The sequence below is a fragment of the Xenopus laevis genome, chromosome 5S, assembly GCF_017654675.1.
Source record: "Xenopus laevis strain J_2021 chromosome 5S, Xenopus_laevis_v10.1, whole genome shotgun sequence".
In the NCBI taxonomy this organism is placed as follows: Eukaryota; Metazoa; Chordata; class Amphibia; order Anura; family Pipidae; genus Xenopus; species Xenopus laevis.
The window spans coordinates 110,841,032-110,863,790 of NC_054380.1; positions in this window are offsets into that span (position 1 = coordinate 110,841,032).

Genomic DNA, 22,759 nt, shown 5'->3' on the forward strand with positions numbered 1-22,759 from the left:
TATAATCCTAAACACAACATTTGGGGGAATACAAATAGGTCACACGAACTTAAAAGTTACGGCATTCACAGATGATATTTTTCTATTCCTTGGGCAACCCAAAACAGACGTGCCTATATTATTAAACATCATACAAAGATTCGGGAACATAGCTGGATTCCAAATAAATCTACATAAATCGGAAGCACTTCAACTACATCATTCAGACCCTACGGACTGGCTTCCCCATTTCCCCTTTAAGAAAACAAAAAATCATATAAAATACCTAGGGATCAAAATCCCATCACACCATAAACATCTATATGCGTTGAACATAAGGAAAACAATAGATGAAATACAACAAGAAACACAACAATGGAAACATCTAAACCTTACCTTCCTGGGTAGAATACATTTAATAAAGATGATCATATTCCCAAAGCTCTTATACCCAATACAAATGCTACCTTACTACATCAAACCCACGGATGTCAAACGAATTAACAATATATTCCGAACATTTATCTGGAACAGGAAACGCTCTAGGATCAGCTTGTTCAAACTGGAACAACCTAAAGCTCAAGGGGGAGTTAATTTCCCTAATATTAAAGAATATAACACCGCAGCACTACTGAGATATGCAGGAAACTGGCTCCTCCATAGAGATCAATACGCAATACCTTCCCTAGATCAATACTTAAGCAAAGACTACTCTCTTAATTACCTATTACACGCTTCCCCTACTGAAACCCCCCCAGACCTACGTGACAATCCTCTGTTTGCAGACACGTACAAAGCATGGCACACAACTAGGAAAAAACAAGGTCTATCGCCATACCTATCCCCATATTTATCCTGGTTGGGAAACAAACAATTTCCCATTGGCATACGTAACCCCATACTTTTGCAGTGGCGTGACAACGGTCTTTCTACCCTCAAAGATTTACTAACAGATGACCACTCTCCAATTACTCAACAACAACTCCCAGCGAGTAGATATCAAGAGATGACTCTCCAAATACTACATAACTCTTATCTTACCCCACTTAGAAGACATAAAATGGGAAATCTCTCCTCCGACAACTGCCTGCGCTGCCGCTCACCAAGAGCCGACTTACTACACAACCTTTGGACATGTTCTAAACTACAACCCTTTTGGCAGGAAGTAATCATATATGGTGGACAGATGGTCGGGAAACCTGTCCAATTGCGAATTGAATGGGCATTATTCAGTCATACCACATTCTATGCCCAACTATCAAAACCTGAAAAAAACCTAATAGGAAGGCTGGCTGCTGCAGCTAGGAAAACAATCTTACATCAGTGGTTGACTTCAGATTCCCCATCTATATCGATAGTCAAACAAAAATTACACCACCTATTCCATATGGATTGGTTGGAAGCAATAACCAGAAAGGAACACAACACAACAAAATTTTTTCACACTTGGATATCATACATAACAACACTCCCACAACACACTAGGTATCTCACGGTTTATACATTTAGACAAACAACCTGGTACGCTGAGGAGTCGCTCAGAGAACACCCACTTGTGATGGAGGCATCCCAATACCTCGATAACTGGCACCATGAACAAGAAGAACTAGTTTTTGCACCCCCCAGGAGTCATCAGATAAACAGACTACTGATGTTATGTCCATCGAGTCCCGTGTGAAACCTTGTACTACATCTAGAGCTGTATGTTTTGTAATTATTGTTGGAAAAAAAAAAAAACATTTTTGCAATCTGTTCAACTTAGATAAACACTTGTTCTCGCTATATATATAACTGCAAAAAGTAACCGTATGTTATATGTGTTATAAACGAATAAAAACAAGTTGGAAAAAAAAAAAAAATCATCATAAGTGTGTGTACAACAATTTTATTTTAAATACTGAACTATATTACTTGTATCTGTTCTTTCAGCAATCTATTTGTGGAGTGTAGCAATGGGAACAGACATCAAAGTGGAAAAGGCTCAGGTTACACAGCAGATAAGCTCTGTAGAACATAATGGTGTTATCTGTTATCCACTATTTAATCTGAGCCATATAGCCTTCTTTCAATTTCCGCCATCGCTACTTAGCAGCTTGTTTATATGAACTATAGTTGTGTTTCTGAAGCAAACACATCAGTTTTACCAGTGCAGGGCAACAGTCCATGATATTTTCATTATTTTAAAATAGTTTAATTTTTTGGTGTTACTGTATTAAATAAACTATCTTAGTTGGGATCAAGTGCAAGGTACTGTTTTATTATTACAGAGAAAAAGGAAATCATTTTTAAAAAGTGTGATTATTTGATTATTAAAAGGAGTCTATGGCAGATGGCCTTTCCGTAATTCGGAGCTTTATGGATAACGAGTTTTCGGGTAACAGATCCCATACCTGTATCTCTGTAGATGGTAGATTTCATTAATGTGAGAATGCTAGAATATACAATGCTGCTGTTCTTTTTCATACAGGCAGTTTTATGGTTAAGTCATGCAAGCAATGAGTAAACATATCATTATAACATATAAGACATTATGTTTGATTAAATATTAACTGATTAGGCAGAAAATGCTTTATAAACTTAAAATGGAAATGTGAAGGTTTTTACCTGAAACTGCTTTTTCCAGCATGCTGTGTAACTTGCACCAGAAGAGGAGCACAGAGGTGAGTCCTAATGATATTCAGCTGTGAACAGGGTGTAATATTGTCTGATCAATGGGGGTAAAGCTCTTACACTTGGTATCTAAGGATGGAGGCACACAATGCTATTTGGGGGACAAATCTCCTCTTCTAATCTCCTCGCAATGCCTTCCCTCCAGCTAGAATCTAAATCGTGGATGGGATAGCACTCGGAGTCGCCTGAAGTTTCCTGGTGGTGCAACTTCGGGCTACTTTGGAAAACGAAGCGTTCCGAGTGCCATTCTGTCGGCGATTTAAATTCTAGCCGGCGGGGAGGCAGTTCGGGAAGATTAGTCTCCCCGAATCTTCCCGTCTGTCTCTGCCCTAAAAGTGCATCTATTCAAAGGCATATTGACACATCCTATCAACTTTATTTAATGTTTAAATGTTGTTTTTGTAGGTATGATCAAACAAACCTTATCCATAAAAGTATTCTACATAATAGATTCCCTGCCTGTACTGTGCAGTTCATGCACAAGTAAGTGTGTTTTTGTAAGATAAACATGCATCTCTCTATTTTATAAAAATGCAGCATGTTGGGTTTATAAAACTCTCTCTCTCTCCAACTGCTGCCTTAAACATTGTGACGTTTGTGACTATTTTTAGATGTATCTTTGTGGCAATTTTAGTTTTTAGAGTTTCAGCTAGGGACACATTTAGAGGGTTAAATTCATTTTAATGAAGAGTTCCACTTGAGCTACTTGTCATGCAGCTGCCTGGATATTTCAGTGCATTGCAATGTCTGCCCTTATTCTAGTTAATGGAAATAGCTGTGCATCTGACAAACTGAGCCATTTGTTTGTACATTTGTTTTGTTTGTATTGAAAAAGAAATGAAACTACAGAAAGCAAAATAGAAAAAGAAAAACATTTTTACATTCGTTTGACTCAATGGACAAAAAAGCATAGGCATAAGACTTGTCTTCCAGTGACATTAAATCAGTCAAATAATACACCTTTCCCATGTCACAACCTGTATATCATATATCACAGCAGCAATTACATTACTATTATGGGGAAAACATTACTCTATAGGTAAAACAACAAGACAATTTGTACAGGTATGGGATATCCAAAATGCATGGGTTTTCCAGATAAGGGATCTTTCCGTAATTTGAGTCTCCATACCATAAATACAATCAATTAAAAATTCTGCATTGTGTCTGAAATAATCAAGTTTATATTCGCTATTCCTCTCTCAGCATCTATTTCTATTCATTCTGTCTTCATGCAGCAGTTGGGTGTTTAATGAACGAAATTGCAAAAATAGTTTTGAGTCCCTCCAAAAACTGTCAAAACATTAAAAAAATGCAAAAATATTTATTAGGACAAAGTAGAAAATGGCCTTAGATGTACCATCCAATATATCCACTATAGGGGGGGACTCCCGTTCCTAGCAGATGAAATAGAGCTCACTCCATTACAAACAAAATCTAACAAAATAACTGCCTTTTGCACAAATTCTGAATGTAGAGAGAAAGGATTTCTGGTGATTTTAATATATTGAGCTCTAATACATCTTCTAGGCAAAAGGAGCCCCATTATAAGATATATTGGATCATTCATCTGACACCCAACTCTTGAATGAAGACAGAATGAAGAGAAACAAATGCTGAGAGAGGGATAGTGAAGATAAACTTGATTATTTCAGAAACCATACAGAATATTTAATTGATTGTATTTAGAACATTTTTTATTTCAGCATTCTGAAGCTTTTTTTAAAAAAAATCTTCATTTTTGTAATAGTTCCCTGGAGTCTATGAGAGATAGCCTTCCCATAATTGAAGCTTTCTGGATAAAGGGTTTCAGGATAACAGATCCCATACCTGTATCCAAAGTTGTGTTCTACTTTTTCTGTATTTAGTACAGTGGTGGGGGGGGCTCCTTTCCTAGCAGATGAAATAGAGCTCACTCCATTACAAACAAAATCTAACAAAATAACTGCCTTTTGCACAAATTCTGCATGTAGAGAGACAGGATTTCTGGTGATTTTAATAGATTGAGATCTAATACATCTTCTAAGCAAAAGGAGCCCCATTATAAGATATATTGGATCATTCATCTGACACCCAACTCCTGAATGAAGACAGAATGAAGAGAAACAAATGCTGAGAGAGGGATAGTGAAGATAAACTTGATTATTTCAGAAACCATACAGAATATTTAATTGATTGTATTTAGAAAGTTTTTTATTTCAGCATTCTGAAGATTTTTTTTTAATTTTCATTTTTGTAATAGTTCCCTGGAGTCTATGGGAGATAGCCTTCCCATAATTGAAGCTTTCTGGATAAAGGGTTTCAGGATAACAGATCCCATACCTGTATCCAAAGTTGTGTTCTACTTTTTCTGTATTTAGTACAGTGGTGGAACTGGTGCTGGATGTATTCTGCTGCCACTTCTACTCTTCCAATGAGTAGAACGCTGTCTTTAAAATGGCGTTATTCGCAGGCTGAGAATCAGCCCAGTGTGTTCATAGCCAAACTTGTAATAACCTCTAATTTTGGAGGGAAAATGTATGGTTTTAAATTGAGAGCTTTAAGTCTTCCTGAACAGCTTTAACCATGCAATCCTGAGAGATGGAGACAACTGTGCACGGATAACTCCATTATTCATTTGTTATTTGTCATATGCACTTGATAGGGATACAGCGAGAAAAAATAAGCCATTTCTTTAAATTAATGTAAAATTGCATTTTAGCTTAATGCTGCTATTCATAAACTCAATTTGCATACATTGCCTTTGAATACAAGGATTGTTATCCTGTGAGAACATTCACATTATAAAATATTATAAACTGTTAAATCAATTTTTATATTGAGGCCCTTCATGCATTCTTCACTTTTAATCTAATTTTCTTAAATGGAACGGGGGATGATTTCTGAAGAATTATTTCATTTTGCATACATTCTTCATAATACGACTGAAATATTAAAGGGAAATATACCCTATACCTGTATATATATATATATAGCTTATCGTTAAAACGGAGAACTTTTCTGCTTTATTCATTGTAACTGAAAGGGAAGTAAATATAAACACCTTTTCAAAATTATTGTTGTGACATTATATGTATGATGTGGCATCTCTAGTTGTGGGTGGAAATTGTCCCAGAGGGATATTGTCCTACTCTACTTTATATGGAGCATTGTATGTTTCTGACAATACATTAATATTACAGATGGGGTTGTAATGCAATAAATAAAAAATATATGCAGAGCCATCAAAAAATAAATGTCAAGGGACACAGTGTGAACTGTACCCTGTTATATCACAAGCTGGCTTCCTATTAAAAAAAAAAATATCTTAAAACACTTTCTATTATGAAAATTATAGCACTTTGAGGAACAGCAATGACATTTGAAGTCACCAGCTGCTTAATAGGCCAGTGTCACCTTAACAAAAAGGGCGCCTAATCTTTGGATTGTCACTCACTGGCATGTTTTAGTAGTACTAAAAAGGAAATTTAATCATTCTATTCCCTTGAAAATACATAAGAATATCTGTTTAAGGGGCAGATTTATCAAGGGTCGAATTTCGAAGCGTAAAATACTTCGAAATTTGACCATCGAAATTAAAATACTTCGAATTCGAATATTGAAGTCGAAGTATTTTTCACCGAATTTGGGGATCGAACGATCGAAGTAAAACCGTTCGATCGAACGATTCAAATGATTTTAGCGTACGAGCGAACTATTTTACTTCGATGTGTAAAGACTTAGAAGATGGTTGTAGAAGATCCCCAGAGGCTAACATAGCACTTCGGCAGGTTTAATTTGGCGAAGTATTGAAGTCGAAGTTTTCAAAAAATTTGATGGTCGAAGTATTCAAAAAATTACTTAGAATTTCGAATTTTTTTAATTTCAAAAATTCCCTCGAATTCACTTCGACCCTTGATAAATCTGCCCCTTAGTGTAAAATAGTATTTGTGACCCCACATCTGCCTATACTGCCTGCCCCTTATACAGACCCTGAGTATGGGAATTAAATTGCCAGCATTTTTTCGAAATGAGGGGATATGATGCCATGTTCATGCATTTAGTATATTAAATTAGTGGGCTTTTCTAATGAGTTATTTTTTCCATATCCAAAGGCAGGATATTCCTCATTTTAGGCAGATATTTCAAACACAGGAAGGTAAATTGTGCAGGTTTGATGGAGTCAATCCCATTGGCCTATTGACATCATTGCATCAATATACAGTACTAATTCAACAAATTTGATCAAAACATGATCATTTTCTACAGCCTTCAAAGATTTTATATCTTAGGACTTTTTCTTTTTTTTTAACTGATTAATATTGATCAATAATGGTTGCCGGTAGCTGTGAAATCAATGTGCCAATTATTTATTAGATGATCTGCAAACACATTCATTGGGTTTCCAGGAAATGTTGATATGCTCAAGGTCTTGTTTTCCTCCATTCACCAATATTTTTTATGCAAAAGTAGCATTTAAAACATATCATTCACAAACAAAGGAAACTGATATATGCAGGTTCTACTCATTACATAGTCCACTACTTTAGCACTGTTTGTAGATGCCAGTGTTACAATAGAACAGCAGTCATTTACATTTAAATCTGAGTATTGTGATAAAACATTTTGATTACAGAAGACAACTCCATCCATAATGAATCAAGATTTGCAAAACTCCAGAAAATGCAATTGAAGATCATTTCATTTGTACCTCTTTATTACTGTGCAGAAAGCTTTACATGAATACATGAAAAAACTGGATTTGCCAAGATTTACAGAGCAATGTTTGCTATTATAATAACCTGTTTTTTTAAATAACAAATAACTTAAATAATTAATCAGTGACTTGTTTATAGCATGGATTATTCTGACTGTGTAATCATTACCTGCCATAAGAACATAACACAGAATTAACATATTCATACTTATACAAAGAGTGTTTTTTTAAGATAAAACAACACATTTAATTATTTAAATTGACTGTAGAAAAGACGCCATAATAACATACCAGTGAATGAATAAGAATTTTCTAATAAGCTTTAAAGTTAACTCAGGACTGAGCTTTTGCAAGGTTTGGTTACTAGTATAATGTACACACCAATTGTGCAAACATACAGTACCTTATTGGAGCCAAAGGTTTAAGGAAGGATACTCTCTTCTGAAGCTCCTGGGCTGGTGTAAGGACATGGGGTCTGGAGTCCCAAGTGAGTTCATGAGCTTCTGCCCTTCCCTTATCGATTATCATCTGATTTCCTGGTTTGACTCATGACCTACTGTATGGATTTGCTCTTGTAAATAAAGTTCTATGCCAGACCTCTTGCCTGCTAAACTGACTTATCTTCTGCTACCCGCCACAGCCAATGACCTGTTATAAGGCTTTGCCTCTCTCAAGGCACCTTGCACATGTGTTGTTTTCTTCACTGCTTTCATTTTACTTCCACCATCACATGGCTTCTGTTTTTTCATCAAACCACTGATGTGCATTACCAGGGTTACACAGCACATGGGCTCCAACCAACCAGTTCCTCACCTATGGGGTTGTAAGGAACGTTCTGGCACACCAGAGGGCGCTCTGGCTGCTAGGATGCAACCAAATTGTCATGCGCCTGTTCTGATGTTGGAGCGTGATCACGTGTGCATGTGATGTGTGAATGTTTTGACGCAGGCACACGTACGCACACCAAACAGTCATCTGGTACTGGTACATGTGCACTACCTTTAAATAGATGCCAAGGCCTACAGATCCTTGGGAAGTAATCTGCGGCTATTCTGGTAGACTCTGAGCCTTGTTCTACTGATTGATACTCGTTGCTGACCTCTGTCTGTACCCTTTCCTGATTGATTGCAGCATGGACTGACTTCTGCCTGCTCTACGTTTATTGATATGCCTGCCGCCTGGACCGACTTCTGCCTATCCCTCATTTCTGATTGACTGCCGCCTGGACCAACCTCTGCCCGAATTGACCACTCTTCTGGGAATTCCTGTTCTCAGCACTTTTGCCATTCCTTCTCTGAGCCCAGCTCTGTTCTTAACCTCAGTTGCTGGTTCTCCAGTGGAACTTGTAGGAGAGGCTTCACACATTTCTCATGACTCCTTGGTAATACCCTTGACAGGGTTTTCTAGACAGGTTAAACAGAGGAGTACCAGAGGAGAATTGCCAGGAAATTCATGAAACATAAGTTCAGAAACTGGAGGAGACTTCTAGAGAGACCAAATCATCCCAAAAAACATCTGTGTCAAGTAGGGTCACGGTCAGGATCAGCAGTACAGAAGACAAATTAGTAGTACAGAAGGAAATTCAGGTTGGGTCACCAAACAGAATGGGTCACAGAAAAAAGAGAACAAACCCATTAATAATGACTGGGCCCCCCTTCAGAGTCCTACCAACTCCTGAACTGTACCACTTAGGACCCACTAAATGTGACTGTTCAACCATCCAAAACTCTGTAAACAAACAGAGGTGATTACGTCCTGACAATATCCTTTAAGTGAACAAAAAGTAACACTATACTTTTTGCAGAGCCTGTAGTAAGTCACCCACCATCTAGCTTAATGCTGCGAACAAAACAAGACAACACAAGGCTTTATTTAGAGTAGTTATTGCTCCTAGAGGTATTATATGAGCAGAGGTGAGTTTATTCTGTGATCATTGAGTATTAACAAAAGCCTCAAAGTTCTGTAAATTATTTAGGTATGTGCATCTAGATGTGCATTATACTTTGTTTTTTACATGAAGTCTAAGCATAGCATAAATATTTCTTTGTTTTCTGTTCCAGAAAGAAAAGCATCTGATCATCTTAGCTTAGATATTCTATATTAATTCCCAGTTTTAAATAGCATTTATCTTACAGAGCTCACACAAAGCATATTTCAAGCCCCCTATTCGGGACAGGGTATTTTATTAAGGTAAGAAATCTATTTGTAACAAACCTTCATACCAGGACCCTCTTGTATTTCTAGAGTGTGCCAAAGGCAAAATTCCATTTTTGCACTGCAGCCTTTAGTCAAATGCAATTCAGATACGTTCATATTTCAAGAAAAAAATAACTTTGATTTTACACTTTAGAACAGAGCATGGATTTTTATAAGTGTAAAATATACTTAGAATTTCGTATGAATTTGCGCGATTCGCCGCCAGCGAATAAATTCACGAAACGCCCGTGAATAAATTCACGAAACGCCCGTGAAAATCCACCCGAAAAAATTCGAAAAAAAACGGGCACCGGCGTCAAAAACGAGACGCCTGCGCCGATTCGTGAATTTTGCGAATTTTCCGGCAAAGCGAAACGGCGCAAATTCGCCCATCACTACTTCTATGTAATTTTTGATCTATTCCAAGTTCAGTGAGTTTGGTTACAGTTCTATAGGACTCAAACTTCTTAATAACATTGCATATGGTGGACTCAGGAACATTAATATCTCTGGAGGTGGACTTGTAAACTTAAGACTGCCTGTTCTTTACATTTAGGGGCAGATTTATCAAAATGTGAGTTTAGAGATCACCGCAAAAACTCACCCACTTTCTATTCATCCGTATGGGATTCTTAGAATAGTATTTATCATCTTAAAGTATGGTCTATCTGGGCGATGAGGGGATATGCAACCTCCCAAATGCACCCTCCATGGTTTCTTACTTTTTATTTAGGATCATCCTGAAAACCCCTCTTTTCTGTCTTTTATCAATACTCAATTGTAAATGTCATTCAGATTTTACCATTTAAACCTTGGTAAATCTGTCCCTAACACCACTGATAAATACACTTCTAAAAATCCCATAAGGATGAATAGAAAGTGGGTGAATTTTATTGTGGGGAACTTTAATCTCACATTTTAATTACAATTCTCAGAGAGTTCTCTGCTTTGCTTTCTTTTCTATGTGTTTGGTGCAGTGCACATGGACACAATATTTTTTTTAAAAAAACTAGATGAGTAGGTGACTCTTACATTGCAGTCTACTTACAAATTAAGAAAATAACTCTATAAATCCAAATAAGAAAATATTTAGTATTTTTCCATTTTTATTTTTTCACCTCAAGAAAAGAACTACATAAATTAATACCATACACTTGCTATTTTTTAAGTAAAATAGATGATTGAGAATAACCCCAGCCCCCTCCTCCCCTCCCAAACTGCACCAGGTACTCCCCCAAAAAGCAGATACAGGTATGGGTTTCGTCATCAGGAAACCAATTATCCAAAATGCTCTGAATTACAGAAAGGCTGTCTTCCATACACTCCATTATAATAGAACAATCCAAATTTTAAAAAATTATTTCCCTTTTCTCTGAAGTAGTAAAACAGTAATTTGTACTTGATCCAAACTAAGATATAATTAATCCTTATTGGAAGCAAAACCAGCCTATTTGGTTTATTTAATTGTTACATGATTTTCTAGTAGACTTAAGGTATGAAGATCCAAATTATGGAAAGATCCATTATCCCGAAAAGATCCATTGTCCCAAGCATTCTGGATAGCAGGTCCCATACCTGTATAAATGTTTCAGGCTAAAAACTGGCAAGAATGGAATCCTGCTTCTCTGAGTCCACATTGATTGTTATTGTAAGAACACAATATGCGCATTTGAAGCAAGGTACAGATCAGGTTCAACTGTGCATGTTTCTGTGGATAAATGTAATATGGAGGAGGACCCAATGTGGCATGAAATGGTGCCTGCCAAAAGCACTATGTACTGTGTATTATTCAGTCAGGATAAGTTATAACTGCTGTTTGGTGACTGTGGCTTTAGTTCTCCTTTAACAATTTTGGGCACAAAGCCGGCATTATTCTATTTAACAATGTGCCAATATTTTGGCCACGATAGCATAAGTTTACAGATATATTTCAGACTACTAGTGGTTTGAAAGCATAATGTTCCAAAAAACCTGTCCAGGTGCTTTGCCAAGGGCAGAGCCACTTTTCTTACCATGAGAATACATCCTACTAAGTTACCAGGGCCCTCCCAAAATGGGTTCCCAATTATTTACCCATATGTCAACTGGGTCCCCTGGGTGGTGGTTCCTGCCAAAAAGTAGAATGTGGGCTAAATGGGAAAAAAGTGATGAGTGCACTGGTGTCCCTGATCTGCGACATTAATGGGATACTGTCATGGGAAAATTTTTTTTTTCAAAATGCATCAGTTAATAGTGCTGCAGCAGAATTCTGCACTGAAATCCATTTCTCAAAAGAGCAAACAGATTTTTTTTATGTTCAATTTTGAAATCTGACATGGGGCTACACATATTGTCAATTTCCCAGCTGCCCCAAATCATGTGACTTGTGCTCTGATAAACTACAATCACTCTTTACTGCTGTACTGCTGGAGAAATTGTTGGAGTAATATCACCCCCTCCATTCCCCCCCAGCAGCCAAACAAAAGAACAATGGGAAGGTAACCAGATAACAGCTCCCTAACACAAGATAACAGCTGCCTGGTAGATCTAAGAACAACACTCAATAGTAAAAACCCATGTCCCACTGAGACATATTCAGTTACATTGAGAAGGAAAAACAGCAGCCTGCCAGAAAGCATTTCTCTCCTAAAGTGCAGGCACAAGTCACATGACCAGTGGCAGCTGGGAAATTGACAAAATGTCTAGCCCCATGTCAGATTTTAAAATTGAATTTAAAAAAATCTGTTTGCTCTTTTGAGAAATGGATTTCAGTGCAGAATTCTGCTGGAGTAGCACTATTAACTGATGCGTTTTGAAATATAACATGTTTTCCGATGACAGGATCCCTTTAAGTTAAGACCCCCCTGTGATCCACCCAAACACACACACTCACCAACTAGCCCACCTTTTTCAAAATCATACTTTTGCTTCTCTGCCACTGGGCCCCTAAATGAAGTATTCTGCCCGATGGAGCCCCTTACTCAGGGTATGTCAGCATCTGTTGAATTTACCACTGCAGGGCCCTAGAAATACAGGCAACAGTCTTTATTTTATCTTCTACTCCACAGATTATTTTATATTAAGAGTAGCCCAGACAAGTTAAAATGCTGGAAGCTACACCAATAAAACAGAAAAGTGAAACAGATGTCAGTATTGCCTATTCCTAGAGGAGAGGTTTGGCTCCCCGGAGGTTGCAGAACAACTGAATATTGCAGGGCATTCCGTTAAATCTGGTAGCTTTACTTCTGTGTCACTAAATGTTTGTGTATGTTGAGCTACCACATCTTTAGCCTTTTATGACAAGCTTGATTTGATCAATGACATTTAGGTACACACATCACAACAGTAGTCAGTAGAGATATAGTTAGTCTGTCACATGCTATTATATATGCTATTAATAAATCATGCTTTCTGCTCAAATGTCATATAGTGATGGGCGAATAAATTCACTGGGCGAACATTTGTAACATTAAACTATTTAACATACACAAAGTTTGGTTGCGTTTCACCAGTTTTACATACCCCTTACTAAAATTTCATTAAAAAAACAAGGCTTCTCTATTTTTAAACATAAGGTAGACATTCACAAATCACCAAGAAAATATAAAGTTCTTCTCTGTGAAAGCAAGAAAACAGTTATCCATCTCACTTATGTTTCACAACATCGCTCTTTTTTTTCTGGTACAAATAAACCCCTTTTATTTCATTTCAGCCCTTTTCTTTTAAAAAGAGTTTTACAGTATATAGGATAATCTATACAAGGAAATCACATCTGAGGTTTTAATGGGTTTAAAGGTATATATTGGCATGTAATATTTCAGATAAAGGCCAAATTGAATTTGCGGCTCTGGCTATGACCTCTGAGGAAGGGAAAACCGATTGATCCAGTTCATTTGTGTTTTTTTTAATCAATTTACTTTCAGCCCCTTGTCTCTCAAATGTCAAATAATAAAAACTCAATACAGTTAAAAAAATTCAGATTGCAGAATAAATAGATCATGATGATCATTATAATTATTAATGGCCAAGGTCTAACATTACCTAAAACAATTATCCATTAGGAGAGCCAATTAATTGACAACTGGGTATTGGTATTAAATAATGCAGAACATTCAGTATTAAACATTCAAAGGAAAGAAGAAAAAGACGTATCTGATTAAAATGACTCATTTTTTTCATGTTTTTAAAAAGATGGTGGCTGTTAATTAGCAATCTGGTGAAACAGATTTCCCCCGGGAGAAAATTTCTCTAGAGAGATTAATATAAATCAATTTTGGTTTTAAAATGTTTAATACACAGTATTAACATTTATTTATGTATATTGATATTTGCAAAGGAAATTATGCTTAAGAACCCTTATAGAAAATAATGTATTTTATTTAATAAAACAACACACACACAATCACACATATATTGCACCAGAGAAGTGAAGTTCATGAAATTTTTGGGTAGAATTCAGATTTTTAGCTCCATGTTGTATACAATGGATACAAAAAAAAAAAACCCCAGTCTTAACAGGTTTTGTACATGTAAGGCCCAATGGTACTTAGATAAAGGACATATAAAGAGGGAATAAATATGAAACACATATTCTGTCAAATGTTATCTGACATACATCTAAACCCATCCTGGTTCAGAGAATCTCTCCATTCGAAAATTCTTATTCACTATAACTGTTTTATGCAATTTGGGATTATTACATTCCTAGGAGGTTCATGTTAATGTAAAGAAAACCATAATTCTCCCAATTCCCGAATGGACCTTATTTATCATTTAAAAAAATGGTTCGGGCAAACTTCGGACTTTTGTCCCAAAAAGTCTGAGGTTTTTGGACTTTTCCAGAAAAACTAAAAATTTTCAGACTTTTTGTCCCAAAATCCCCAAAATCATCGGATATCGGTACTGACAGCAGCGCATACACTGGGACCTTCCCATTGACTAATACAGGGCGGAGAGCTTTGAGATGCCAAGTTTTCAGATTCAGAGTTTTCAGACCATCGGACTTTAATAAATCCCGAAAAATTCCTATTTTTTTTAAGGTCCGAAAAATCCAAATTTTTCTCAGATATTTTTAATAAATAACCCCCTTAAAGTGATACTGACAATAAAAAACGACTTTTTAAAGTATGAATGTACATTTAGGAGCAGATTTACCTAGGGTCGAATATCGAGGGTTAATTAACCCTCGATATTCGACTGTCGAATGTAAATCCTTCTACTTCGAATATCAAAGTCGAAGGATTTACCTCAAATAGTTCGATCGAACGATCGAATGAAAAATCGTTCAATCGAACGATTTAATCCTTCGAATCGTTCGATGGAACGATTAAATCCTTCGAATCGTTCGATGGAACGATTAAATCCTTCGAAACGTTCGATTCAAAGGATTTTAATCCATCAATCGAACGATTTTTATTTGACCAAAAAAAGATTGTAAAGCCTATGGGGACCTTCCCCATAGGCTAACATTGACTTCGGTAGGTTTTAGGTGGCGAACTAGGGGGTCAAAGTTTTTTTTAAAGAGACAGTACTTCGACTATCGAATGGTTGAATATTCGAATGATTTTTAGTTCAAATCGTTCGATTCGAAGTCAAAGTCGTAGTCGAAGGTCGAAGTAGCCAATTCGATGGTCGAAGTAGCCAAAAAAATAATTCAAAATACGACGTTTTTTTTATTCTATTCCTTCACTCAAGCTAAGTAAATGGGCCCCTAAAAGTTACTTACAGGTCATAGATTTGTTTTTGTAAGTTATTGTTAGTTGAAGTTTCTAAACCTGACTGTTTTGCCAACCTGACTGTCCCATCTCAGCCTGTCAGTTAAAGTTTCTAATGTTAACCGACTACTGCTGCACAAATATGGCAGCCCCTTCACAGGCGACCACAGGGAGTCAGATAGCTAATTTAAAAGCATTGGGCAAATACTTTATGGCAAAATGATATGAAGCATGCAAAGTCAATTTTATGGAAAAGGTTCAATTTCTAGTGTCAGTATCTTTTTAAATGCTAAGATGTGTAAGAAAGTATAAAGGTGATAGAAGAGCGAATATGATAATATATGTTACAAAAGAACAAATTATACTTGCATGTATGAGAAAAGGTTCAGTCCTAGAATTCATTTATAGATACCTAGGGGCCGATTCACTAAATTCGAGTGAAGGATTCGAAGTAAAAAAACTTCGAATTTCAAAGTATTTTTTGGGCTACTTCGACCATCGAATGGGCTACTTCGACCTTCGACTACGACTACGACTTCGAACCGAAGGATTTGAACTAAAAATCGTTTGACTATTCGACCATTCGATAGTCGAGGTACTGTCTCTTTAAAAAAAACTTCGACCACCTAGTTCGGCAGATAAAAGCTACCGAAGTCAATGTTAGCCTGTGGGGAAGGTCCCCATAGGCTTGCCTAAGTTTTTTTGATCGAAGGATATTCCTTCGATCGTTGGATCCTTCGATTCGAAGGATTTAATCGTTCGATCAAAGGAATAATCCTTCGATCGTACGATCGCAGAATTTGCGCTAAATCCTTCGACTTCGATATTCGAAGTCGAAGGATTTCAATTCCTAGTCGAATATCGAGGGCTAATTAACCCTCGATATTCAACCCATAGTGAATCAGCCCCTTACTGTAGCTTAGTGATCAGTGAATAGATTAGAAATGGGAGGACAGGCTCTAACATGAATCTTGGGCACTTTTTTTGTGTTTTGAAACACATTTCAATGGGCAGTAGTTATCACAAGAGATACTGTATTTGAATTGGTTTTCATTTTTTATTATTTGTGTTTTTTTTAGTTATTTCGGTTTTTTATTCAGCAGCTCTTCAGTTTCCAGTTTCAGCAATCTGGTTGCTAGGGTCCAAATTACCTAGCAAACATGCATTGATTTGAAAAGAGACTGGAATAGGAATAGGCCTGAATAGAAAGATGAGTTCTAAAAAGTAGCAATAACTATACATTTGTAGCCTTACAGAGCATTTGTTTTTTAGATGGGGTCAGTGACCCCCGTTTGAAAGCTGGAAAGAGTCATAAGAAGAAGGCAAATGATTCAAAAACTATAAAAAAGAAAACATGAAGACCAATTGAAATGGTACTTAGAATAAGCCATTTTATAACATACTAAAAGTTAACCACCCCTTTAAAGTCAATGGACATTTTTGTGCCAAATTTTTCCAAACCAAGCTATTTTTTTATGGTTCCCATGGACCATTTCCAGTAATTGTGTCATTTTTAAACCATGCTTTTCTTAGTTATCAGTTAGGTTATAATTAAGTGCCTATAGCACAAAACCCTTAAGATATTTTTGTTAGTATGTTCCTGAAAAAGACCCCAGGCTTAAACTTTATTTAAGCCTGGGTTCCTGTATTATATTATATTAAAATATTATTCTAGAATATAGTCTGGTACAAAGAGACGTGTACAGCATTTCCCCCATTAAATTAAATGTTACCTTTTCCTGACAGCCCTCCTTATTTTGGCACATAATGTATCGCTATACAACAGTAAGCAGGAGAAATAGGGGCCTTAAAAACTTTTTCACAGGCTACCGAATTTTAGCTCTTTAGCTCAGCAAGCCCTTGGAATAAACTTCCCCAAGCGATTAATTTAGTATTTCAAGGTCTCCAAAAATCTAAAACATTTTAATTGGAAATGTCAGGTCAGGTTAAAGATAACAGGAAATTTGTTCTAATCCATTAGATGTTCTGCGGTGCTTTATAAGCACAATGACGTGTTCAAAACATTGAACGATTTTTGTGCTGCTGTACAAGAATAATAACTTATAATAAACACACAAATAAAAAAAAGAGTGAGTGCACAGTCAAGCTTGGCCAAGTCCATGTACAATAGTTCTGGAAAGAATAGCAGTCTCTTGAATTAGTACATCCTATAAATTCCTAGTTCAGTATTTCTCTATGGCTCTCCTTGAAAATGTAAGAAACACAAAGAGCATAAAAAAATGTGCATTTCGTTTTGATAAAAAGAATTTCACAAATAAACAAACTCCCATTTATTGAGTTCCAGTTTATTTTTGTACAGCTGTAATGCTTCCTACGTAAACTGGAGTCTGTTGGTAAAAACATAAAGACCACTGATGGGGCAATGTAATAAAAGTCCGAAACAGAAAAGCTATTTTTTCCTTTGTGCAAATTTTAATAACTTTTGCAAACTCATGACCACTTCTGACAGTGAAAGAAAGATTGGGAATTTTATAGTTTGCGCCAGTGCACAATGTATGTAATAAAATTTCTTACTGAAAAAGTTATTTACTCCAGCACTTTTTACAAGTGCGCAATGCGAAATTCATATCTGCAATGCAATAACTGTCTAAAAAAGAATATTGCATTGTGAAATTCTTTATTATTATTTAAGCCAATTGCTTTTGTTTTTGCAACTTTTAGTACATTTTCCCCTTAGACCCTTGGGCTTTTGAAACACTAGACTGATGTCGATCGGGTAGGGCTGAAAATTGAATCGGATCACGGAATGCATCTGTTCGTTGATGCGGTCATGCGATCCGACCACCAGTATTGCCTTCATTATGATCTGATCGTTGGGCCCTAGGGTCCACGATCAGATCAGCCCAATATCGACCACCTCAAGGTGGGAATATCGGGCGAAATCGGCAAACGAGCGGATCTCTACATGTACGTTCCTTAAGCCTATGAAACAACTAATCGGCCCCTACACTCCTAACAGTTGCAGGCACATGGAGCAGATTTCTATGCTGAAAGAGGCAAGTATGCATTTTGGCACCTAAAATCACCCTGTGTACCTGCACCCTGGCCGAAGTAGTGCAAGCACATCAGAAAGGTGTTAGGAGTGTAGGAACTGATTTGTTTATTCGTAGGCTGCGAATCCGTCTAATGTGGCAATAGCCCAGGGTCTAAGGGGAAAATGTACTAGAAGTCAAGAATCCACCTGGTGTGTCTTTACCTTTAAAGCAATAGGAGTCATCAGCAACAAGCAGGAAAAATACTCTGCAGGGACAGGTGGAGTCTAAGGGCTCTTGCAGACGAGCGTTTTTACCTGCGCTCCCCTGCGTTGCGTTTTTCTGCGTTCAGCCGCAGGGGAGCGCAGGGATAGATGCATTACATTTTTTCCAATGGGGCTGTACTCACACAGGCGTGTGTAGGCGCCGAACACGGGTTGAGACGCAACATGTGGCATTTTTCCTGCGTTCGGCGCCTACACGCGCCTGTGTGAGAACAGCCCCATTTGGAAAAAATGTAATGCGTCTATCCCTGCGCTCCCCTGCAGCTGAACGCAGAAAAACGGAACGCAGGGGAGCGCAGGTAAAAACGCTCGTCTGTAAGAGCCCTAAGTGATTGGAAGGGGGGTGAAATAAAAGCCTGTGGCAATTTATGAAAAATATTAATACATTTTCAATAAATAAATGTTAATGAAATGTTCAAATATCTTTACTTGAAAATATAAATGTGGATGGGAAATCCTTTGGGGGTTATTTATTAAAACTCAATTTTTGTTTCTGGTCGAGTTTTTTAGTGAAAAAAGTCAAATTTTTAGGAACAAAAACTAAATTTTTCCAGCTTTATTATACTCCAAAGCTGCTAAAAATCAGAATCTGAAAATACTCCAGCTAAAACCTGTCAAAATCATGTAAAAGTGAATGGCTGATGTCCTTTTAACAATTTGAAGATGTTTCTTGCCTTCGCTCATCACTAGTTGTGAATGGTGTGTAAGTTGCACCAATAACATTGGTAATTCTTTCCAGCGCAGGGCTGTCAATTATGTAATAAATCACAATTAGGGGGTTATTTACTAAAACTCAACTCTCACTTTATTTAGAAAATGTAAAAAACAATCGCAACAAAATCGAATTGTGTAACTTTTTCTATTGTCGCTCTGAAAAGCATTTATTTATTGGATTATCGAACAAAAACCAGTGCAAACAGCCCGAAACTATCAAGAATCCTGAAGGTAAAAGAACATGTTCCAATTGTTAAAGGGACCATCTGCCATTGACTTCTACCTGATTTTGACAGGTTTTAGCTGGAGATTTTTGGATTTTTAGCAGCTTTGAAGCATAATAAATCTTGAAAAACCTGACCTTTTTTTCCCTCTAAAATTCTGGGGTTTTTGCCCTTTAAAGCTTGACCTGAAAAATGTGAGGCTTGACAAAAAGCCCTCGATATTCGACCATCGAAGTAAAATCCTTCTACTTCGAATATCGAAGTCAAAGGATTTACCGCAAATACTTTGATTGAACGATCGAAGGAAAAATCGTTTGATCGAATGATTAAATCCTTCGAATCAAATGATTCAAAGGATTTTAATCCATCGATCGAACAATTTTCCTTTGGTCAAAAAAAGCATAGAAAGCTTGGGGGGGGGGAAGGTCCCCATAGGCTAACATTGAGGTAGGTAGTCGGAGTTTTTTTTTAAAGAGACAGTACTTCGACTATCGAATGGTCGAATAGTTGAACAATTTTTAGTTCGAATCGTTCGAAGTCGAAGTCGTAGTCGAAGGTCAAAGTAGCCTATTCGATGGTCGAAGTACCCCAAAAAAAAAAACTTCGAAATTCAAAGGTTTTTTACTTCGAATCCTTCACTCGAGCTTAGTAAATGTGCCCCTATGAGTTACTGCTCCTGGGCAAGGTTAGTGATTTCATTGCATAATGGGGATAGACTTCTATAGCAAAATTGCCGCACCTTTGCCATTTTGCATCCACCTTTTCCTTCTGGTCCCTGCAGGAACCACCAAGATTAAATTAATGAGGTCAGTATATTATAGTCAAATACAGACACAATTAATGAGATGAGAATATTTAAACTCATGCTGGAGGTTGGTATAAAACGTGCTTCTCTAGTTGCATCCTTGAGAATACATTATTCATACCAACCTTTCTTGATGACAATGAAGATTTTCATTCATCCAGGTCATGGTATATCTAGGATAGGTAAATTTAAAACAACTGGACTTGCTGAGTAATCAATGAATTATTCATTGATTACTCAGCAAGTCCAGTTGTTTTAAATTTACCTATCCTAGATAACCTTTCTTGATGTTTGACCACCCACAGGATGAAAACAGGTTTCCTCAAATAGTAACTTCTTTTTTTTTTCAAGTTTCAGGTTATTCGTAAATCTAATCTAATGGCACCCTCCAGTGAATTAAATCACTTAAAATATTATTACCCTGAGCCATGGGTGTATGCAGAATATTTTCCGGGGGGGGGGGGCAAATAGGATAATATCACATAGGGTAGCATCCCACTGGAGATGAAACTATTCATAACAATGCAGAAGATAACTTAATTAAGGCTTGCCTTGGGGTGGGAAGTATAAAAAATGTTTTGTGTTGTTGGGAATCAAATTTACAATCAATTTGTTGAAACTAGCTGGAAAAGTCAGGATAGGGCAACTGCCTCCTCTTGCCCCCTTCTGCGGACACCCATGCCCTGAGCCATTGCTCATTTGTAAAGGAAAAAAACACCAGGCATGGGATTTTTCTAAGGACGTGCTGCTCAGCCATCCTACTCTATCCCCAGAAGTATTTTTCACTGACGTGGCTTTGTGCTTATCCCGTATCATAAAAAATTTCCTGAATTTAGTACCTTGCGCATTCACAAACTAAATCCTACTCAAGGGATCCTTGGGAATTAAAAGAAAGATGTTGGCAGTTCTGTAGAAATATCCCCAAGCAGGTTCAATTAAAATGCAGCACCAGTCTGGGGAAAAAACATAGCAATTTAATTGTCTGAGGGGGGGGGGGGCTGATAATGGACCCTGTCAGTGCCTTGTAAATTAAATACTCAAATCATTCTCCTGGGAATCTATAGCTCTTTTACAGAACAAATAAAGGTTAATTCAGTGAATGGTGCAATCATTCTGGGCACACCCAGTAAATCAGCTTTAATTTGTTATTTTAAATGCCAATAGATTTCCCAATGGGAGAGTCTGATTCTTTCATTTACGACCAGAATATTCAGTTCATTTTTGATATCCAGTACCAAAATAGAACAACTAAACTAATAAAGGCTATCTAAGAACTCAGTTCGGAAGAAAGACGGACAAGTTAGGATTCTTTACATTGTAGAAGAGCAGCAACGGCTTCGCATCGATCGCAATCAAATCCAAAATGCGCTGGCGTTGGCTAATTTGCATACGGCGGGAAATGATAAAGTTGAATGGATGTATATGTTGCAGCAAATACATTACATTACACAAGTCCAGGGAAACTTAATAAAAAAAATATAGTTGTTATATTGCCCTACACATGAGCCCTGTGTAAAGTTTATGTTTCATATGTTAGGAAATGTAGGGGTGAACACTGCTTACCCCCCAAAAATGTAAGGACTTTTGCAGGCTATCACTCTGAAAAAGGAAAAGACGCCAACGTTTTTGGGATTTTTTCCACTAAAAAATCTAGGAAGTCCTATGCACTCCATTGCACTTCTCCTGGTCTGAGCTGCCGAAGGCAAGTCTGGCAAAAGAGGTAACGTTCAGTAAAATCCGCATCTTAGTGAATTTGCAGAGTTACGTCCATTCGCCACAACGAAAATTCACCTGGGGATAGAGTGCTAATGATCACTAATGTCTGTCTCTTTCGCTAGGGACGTTATGCCTGCGCCCAGTAAATCGCAAAGTGCCTGAATGACGTCACGCTGCGATTTTTCGCCATTGTTAGTCACTTCGCCCTTTAGCAAATCTGCCCCCAAGACACTATTGTCTCTCTGCTTAATTAAATATAAAAAAATGTTTGTCCAAATAAAATAGAGCAGTTGTGTCACCAATTACTGCCGACACTCTGCAGGTTTGTTTAGTACAATACCTCATGCTGAATTTTTAGCAAAGAGAATACATCTATAGAACTCCAGTGTATGTATGGAAAAGTAGACCAATTTAGTAGTGCTAGACAATTTCACTGCAGATTCGGTGCAGAGCAGACAGCTATAAAGTGTCTAGCATGTAATTGAGAATACAGTTTTCAGAAGACAACAAAAGGAAATGGATCTTGGTGCTATTATTTTACACTTGTTTTAGTTTTAGGCTAAGCAAGTTATGTATCCAGGCAACAGAAAAAGTGTGTGAGTAAAGGGTTTTATAGGAAATTACTTTTATAGTCCTTTTATACTTTTGATAGCATTAGTAATGTATCGTAGCGATAGGTTCTAAACTTTAAAGGAGATGTAAACCAGAAAACCAGCTCACAGTTCAGCTCTTAGTCTGGAGCTACCTGGGATAGTTCCTTCAATGTCACCCCCCCCTTTGCAAATCAGC